This window comes from Macaca nemestrina, chromosome 1 (genome assembly GCF_043159975.1).
Source record: "Macaca nemestrina isolate mMacNem1 chromosome 1, mMacNem.hap1, whole genome shotgun sequence".
In the NCBI taxonomy this organism is placed as follows: Eukaryota; Metazoa; Chordata; class Mammalia; order Primates; family Cercopithecidae; genus Macaca; species Macaca nemestrina.
The window spans coordinates 61,427,909-61,434,529 of record NC_092125.1 but is presented as its reverse complement, the minus strand read 5'-3'; the positions used below and the strand labels follow the sequence as shown (position 1 = coordinate 61,434,529).

The 6,621-nt window shown below is 49.9% G+C and overlaps 1 long non-coding RNA gene across 1 annotated transcript; it reads left to right on the top strand.

Annotated features, from left to right (window-relative positions):
• The first annotated feature begins 3,368 nt into the window (after positions 1-3,368).
• LOC139358226 (uncharacterized) lies at positions 3,369-4,687 on the top strand. The gene is made up of 3 exons (XR_011612883.1): positions 3,369-3,679; positions 4,210-4,331; positions 4,516-4,687. It is a non-coding gene; the product is annotated as an uncharacterized lncRNA (long non-coding RNA).
• The last annotated feature ends 1,934 nt before the right edge of the window (positions 4,688-6,621 follow it).

Genomic DNA, 6,621 nt, shown 5'->3' with positions numbered 1-6,621 from the left:
CCCACCCAGATCTCTGGGATGCTACGTTTTCGTATTTTACATCAGTATAAGCTCTCCTCTTCACAGTCTCAGGGCACCAAATTCTTGTAAACAGAGGGAAATATACTCTAGCAAAACTTCCCAGATCTGATCTACTTATTCAACAAAGTATTTACTGAGTACTCATTCATGCCGGACTGTTCTACATGCTAGGGATACGGCAACGAACATGGACAGGCAAAAACCCCTGCTCCCTTGAAGTTTATATGCTACTAGGGAAGACAGACGGTAAATAAGGAAATACCTAAAACATTAATGATATTTACTATTGATAGATATTAATGGTATTTATTAATGATAAATACTATTAGTGATAAAGGCTAATGTGAAATAATCCAGCAGCAAAGTGGGACAGAAGATGCCAATAGTGAGGCCAGGTGTGATGGCTTATGCCTGTAAGAAACACTTTGGAAGGCCAAAGCAGGTGGATTGCTTGAGGTCAGGAGTTCAAGACAAGCCTAACCAACATCATGAAACCCCATCTCTACTAAAAATGCAAAAAAGTATCTGGGCATGGTGGCACATGCCTATAGTCCAAGCTACTCGGGAGGCTGAGGCAGAAGAATCGCTTGAACCTGGGAGGCGGAGGCTGCAGTGAACTGAGATCCCACCACTGCACTCCAGCCTGGGCAACAAGAGCGAGACTCCATCTCAAAAAAAAAAAAAAAAAAAAAAAAAGAAGAAGGTGTCAACAGCGAGCATATGATTGAAAGTTTAGATTGGAGGGCCTCATGGAGAAAGTAGCCTTTGAGGGAGGCATGAGGATTCTGAAGGAATAGAATTCCAAGCTGAGGAATGGCACATAGAAAGGCACTGGGGCAGAGTGGCATGCGGCTGGAGACAGGAGAGCAGGGGAGAAAGCAAAGAGGTGGAGTCAGAGGTGGTGGGGGACACCACCTTAAAGGGCGTCATAGGCCATGATGAAAATGATGAGGACCTGGGCTTTTCCTCTTAGCGAGAAGGAGCGGCCGAGGAGAATTTTGGCAGAGGAGTCAGATGATGTGACATATTTTTAAGAGACTGTTTCTGACAGCTGTGCTGGAAATAAGTGAGAGCTGGGTGTCAGTGGGAAACGGTGGTGGTTTGGTTTGGGTTGTTGGCAGTTGGAAGGTAAGAAGAGACTGGACATTTTAAAGGAGGAATCTACAGGGTTGGCTGACAAAATGTGGGTTGTGAGAAAAACCTATGTGTGCCAGGCACTATGTGAATAACTATGTGAATATGTAATGTCGTTAAAATTTTACGTTAATCACATAAGCAAGGTTCTACTGCATTTTTCTTTTTTCTTTTTTTTTTTTTTTTTGAGATGGAGTCTCACTCTGTCGCCCAGGCTGGAGTGCAGTGGCGCGATCTGGGCTCACTGCAACCTCCGCCTCCTGGGTTCACGCCATTCTCCTGCCTCGGCCTCCGAGTAGCTGGGACTACAGGCGTCTGCCACCATGCCTGACTAATTTTTTATATTTTTAGTAGAGACAGGGTTTCACCGTGTTAGGCAGGACGGTCTCAATCTCCTGATCTTGTGATTCGCCCGCCTCTGCCTCCCAAAGTGCTGGGATTCGTCGTGAGTCACTGCACCGGGCCTTTGCAAGGTTCTGTTGTTATAGCCCACTTTATAGACGTGGAATCACTTAGAGAGGCCAAGTGACTGGAAAAATCACACAGTTAGCAAGAGACAGAGCTCTGGCATTTATTTATTTATTTTTGTTTTTTGTTTTGTTTTGTTTTCTAATTCCAGGTTAAGTTCACATAGAGCTGGTATTTAAACCAAATCTTCCACTGAACACGGACCTTGAACTCTTAGCAGCTACGCTGTAAAAATCTCATCTATTCATTCAACAATTCTCCATTGCTCATCAGCTCTGCTTCAGGAACTGGTCTACATGTTGAGGATGCAAAGATGAGTAAGAGAAAGTCCTTGACTTTGAGGAATTTACGGTTTGGAGGCGGAGACAGAGGTAAATAGAAATAACAACAGCGATATAACCGTGCAAAGTCCTAAGCTCTCAGAGGAGAAGTGAGAAAAGACCCCTCAGAGGAGGTGACATGTGGGCAGATGATGAGCAGGGCTTTGCCAGAAGGGTAGGAATGGATGGAAAAGCATTCCTGGCAGACGGAGCTGTGTGTGCAAAGGCCAGGAGGGGCAGAGGCAAGGCCCCGAGAAGGGCAAGCACTGGTGCAGTGTCTTGTTGCGGGAGCAGCTCGAGGAGGCCTGGGAGGTGAGATGAGACAGAGAAATGAGCAGGGCAGTCAGGAATGCCTGGAAAGGGCTTCCCCAGGCCAGGGGCAGTCGTTGCAGTTACCAAGGGGGAGTGGAGCCAATCAGATCTCTCCTTCTGTGGAGGGTGGACACCAGACAGCGGACACAGTTTTCCCTATTTCAGCATGACGCTCCCTCGGAAATCTGGTAGGACTGAGAGAACAGTCCACGTTTCCAGGAAACAAACCGTACTCCGTCCCTGCGTGCGTGTCTCTCTGTGTGTCCGTCTATAAATATCCTCAGACACAGCACTTGGCTGCAGTCTCCCCCGGGCCCCGGCGGCATCTTGCTCACACTGCCCAGCTGCCTCTGCCCCTCCTCCTCTCTCCTGGCCAGGACCGCCCCGGCAAACACCAGTTTCACTGGCCGCAGGCAAGGCTGGGTGGGGGCCAGGACTGTGACCTCTGCCTTATCATTACTCCCCACAGGACACCAAAGCAAGTGTCCAAACGGCAGCAGGAAGGGTGAGAATTTGGCTCAAGGAGGAAATTTGGAGACTGTTAAACCCAAGCTGAGCATGAACTGATGCCCCACTGGGGCGGAAAGGGGAAGTTTGTTTCAAAACCTAACCCACATCCAATGGTTCACAGACCATCTTGATAAAAGGCTGTGAATGGATGAGATGGTGACCCTTGTCCCATCCAGCTCTGTGATCCTTCAGATCAGATTGGTCAGGGGAGAGATAGCAACAGAGAAAGACAGAATATATATATGTGTGTGTATATATATACACACACACACATACACATATATGTATTTGTACACACACACGTAGAGACAAAGACAGACACAGGAAATGGGCAGAGACAGAGGGAGGCAGAGGCAGATAGACAGTCAGAGACAGAGATGGAGCCCCCATGTATGGGTTCGAACCATGACAATTTTTTTTTTCTATTTTTCGAGACAGAGTCTCACTCTGTCGCCCAGGCTAGAGTGCAGTGATGCGATTTTGGCTCACTGCAAACTCCACCTCCCAGGTTCAAGCGATTCTCCTGCCTCAGCCTCCCGAGTAGCTGGGATTACAGGCACACGCCACCATGCCTGGCTGAATTTTGTATTTTTAGTAGAGATGGGGTTTGGTTTCACCATGTTGGCCAGGCTGGTCTTGAACTCCTGACCTCAGGTGATCCACCCACCTTGGCTAGCCATGACAATTTTCAAAGACACAGCACGGGCAGATCTGTGAGAAATGTTACACAGGATTAATGTGATACACATCAGAGTCTAGCTCAGTTCCCCTTCCAGATTTCCAGCTCAGAAATTCATACCACTGCCTCCCCTTTTATTGTCAGCCCTGGAGAAAAAGAAAAAGAAAACCAAAAACAAAGTAACGCAAAAACCCAGAGGGACAAGGAAACAGAGGGAAACCCCAGACTCCCACAGGTAAGTACTGAGGGCAGGTTCTTCCCCAAGTGCTTCCAAACCCTTCCGTTCCTAGCCAAGGGGGAACTTGGGTTTCCAGCAGCTCTTCCTGAGTCTGAGCCCCATCCAGCAGGTCAGGGCCTGGCTGGGGGCAGCCAGGGTGCTGTTTCCAGGCACTGGCTGTCTCCCACCCTTCTAAAGTACTAGGACTTGGTACATCTCACCAGGCAGCTGAACTGAGCACTCGAGTCAGCCAAACACCCTCCTGGGCCCTCGGCTCATCAGGGGCCACCCTGGGAGACACAAGTCCTGTTCTCCATGTACTCTAGTGTGAAGGATAGGCCGTGTGACCTCAGCAGGCCCCTTCCTTCCTGGGACCCAGTTCCCTGGTCTGTAAAATGGGAATAGAAACATTTGCTCTGCTAACCCACAGGATGGTGATGAGCAGGGATGGAAATGGCAGCTGTGAAGGACATCCGTGAGCTGTGTGTGCAGCACAGTTTGGGGGATCCTGATGTTCTAAGGCTGGTTCGTGTTCATGTCATCCACAGCAGGCTTCCAACCAGAGCACGGATAGAGTTGGCTTTCTTAGGAGTGTGCTTTCTTGGAGGGTGAACCTGAATTGGGGTATCTTCAAGAAGACCAGTTTGGGGGCTGCCTCTCTCCTTCAGAGGTTTGTGTAGAGAGTGTGGGCAGGGTAGAGGTTGGGAAGGGGCCATCTGGGGGGAAGAAAGGCTCTTCCAAAAGGCTTCCATCCTCCTGGCCCAAGCAGCACCCCACACCCTCTTCTCCACCCACCAACCCCAAATCTTCAGATTCCTCTGGGCAGCTCTGGCCTCAGTTCCTTGGTCCCTCAGGTCTCCAGGTAAGAAACCAGTCTGCAGGAAATGGGGGAAGCAGATCACTCTGGGAGCGTCCTCCTCCATCTCCCCCTTCTCCACCGGCAGTTCCTACTAGCAGGATCAGAGACAGAGCTGAGGCCAAGGAGCGGAGGGACTCAGCCAACCTGCTTCAGACGCCTGCGGGGAACCTGCCCCATAGCCCTGTTTGTGAAGTTGATCTTTCTCTCCCATGGGCTCAGTAAAATCTCTAAATTTGAAAAGTATAAAACCCAGCATCAGTGTCATGACTATGAGACAATTATCACTTACCGAGTCCCTCCTCACACTGGGCCAGGCATTAGACACTTTAACGCTGGGATCCTCTCCCAGTTCTGTGGCTGAATGTGCCCCGATTGACACATAAGGAATCTGGGATTCCATAAGGGCAAAAAACATGCCCAAGGTCACATACTGTGGCAAGTGGCAGTATCAGGCTGTTGTCCCAGGTCCCCCAGACTTGGAAACCTGTCACCTGGGAAACGTGTCACTCAGGGAAGGCATGTGGCTGAGGGAAGTGAGATATAGTATCTTCAAATCCACTCTAAGAACCAGAAAACATCTCCCTCGAGTTGAGCGCTCTGCACCCTTAGGGTAAGAATGGCACTCAGTTGGCGGGGCACGGTGTTCACGCTTGTAATCCCAGCACTTTGAGAGGCCAAGGCGGGTAGATCGCTTGAGCCCAGGAGTTTGAGAAACCAGCCTGGGCAACACAGTGAGACCTCGTCTCTACAAAAAATACAAAAATTAGCCACGAATGATGGTGTGTGCCTGTAGTCCCAGGAGGTGGAGGTTGCAGTGAGTCAAGATCATGCCACTGCACTCCAGCTTGGGCGACAGAGCTAGACTCTATCTCAGAAAAAAAGAAAAGAAAAGAAAAAAGAATGTCACTGAATCAAATTGTAGCCCAATGGATTATTTGGCACCTGCCTGACTGGAGAGACACTGTGATAAGGGAAGGGCTTGAGGAATAGCAAGGGCTTGTGAGAGGACCCAGGGCTGACCGGGGTGAAGAAGAAGAGCACGAAGACAGTGGCCATTGTAAATATGCCTTCTGTAGACAGGGAAGTCACCCAGCTGCCCAGTAATAGCAAGAGCTACTGTTTATGTTGCATCTGCCTGGACCTAGTCATTGCACAGCACATCATCTGTATGTTCCTCCCAGCAACTCTCTGGATTGTTCTATGATCATCTCCATGTATCAGATGAACAGGCCAGGGCTTAAGCGACCTGCCAAGGACATGTTGTTAAGAACTTGTAGAGCTAAGATTACAATCCAGGTCACTCCTGAGCCACACTTTCCCTGACACTTCCCGGCACGTCACGCATTTCTGTAGCCCAGTCTGACAGATTGAGGAATCCTTCGAGAAAGGCTGGCTCCATTTGCTCTGGTTCTGCATTTGCCCAGCATCACCAGGAGGGAATGGATGACTTGAGCCAGTTCCTGACACCAGCCTTCTAAATGGACTGGAGCTCACTGTAAGCGGTCACAGTGGCGTTCTGTTTATCCATTCACCCACCTACTGTATGTTTGGTTGGGTGAGCCAGGCCTGTAGGTGTTAACCAATTCTGGTCACCTGAAAAATAAAACAAAGACAAGTTCTAGAACTGTCAAAACAAGACGGGCCCTGCCACTCTAACCGAGGTTCTGCTTCAGGGAGTTGGGGTGGTGGGAGGGGCAGAGGCTACCTAAGGAGCCAGTTCAGGCTACAGCTTGGGATATACAGGCAAAAGTCCTGGCTGTGTGTCCTGGGACAAGTTACGTAACCTCTCTGAGCTTCATTTTTCTACCAACCTCACAGAATAAGCGTTTGTAAAAGAACTCAGCTTTCTAGTCTGCCCGAAGTTACCACAGCTGCTGTGGGTGCCTACCTAGCCCACTGGCCCCTCCACAGCAGGCATTGCCGTGGGGCCTCACTCCTGTCACCTGATAAGATGACGCCTCTGGCTCCTTAAGACTCAGCGTGCCTCGCCTCCTTCAAGGTCTTGGAAGCCTTTGTTGGTGCCCCGCCCCCTCGGCCACCTACCACCATCAGGAGCCTTCCCCAGGGTTCATGATCCTGTAGTAGTTGCCCAGCACCCTCC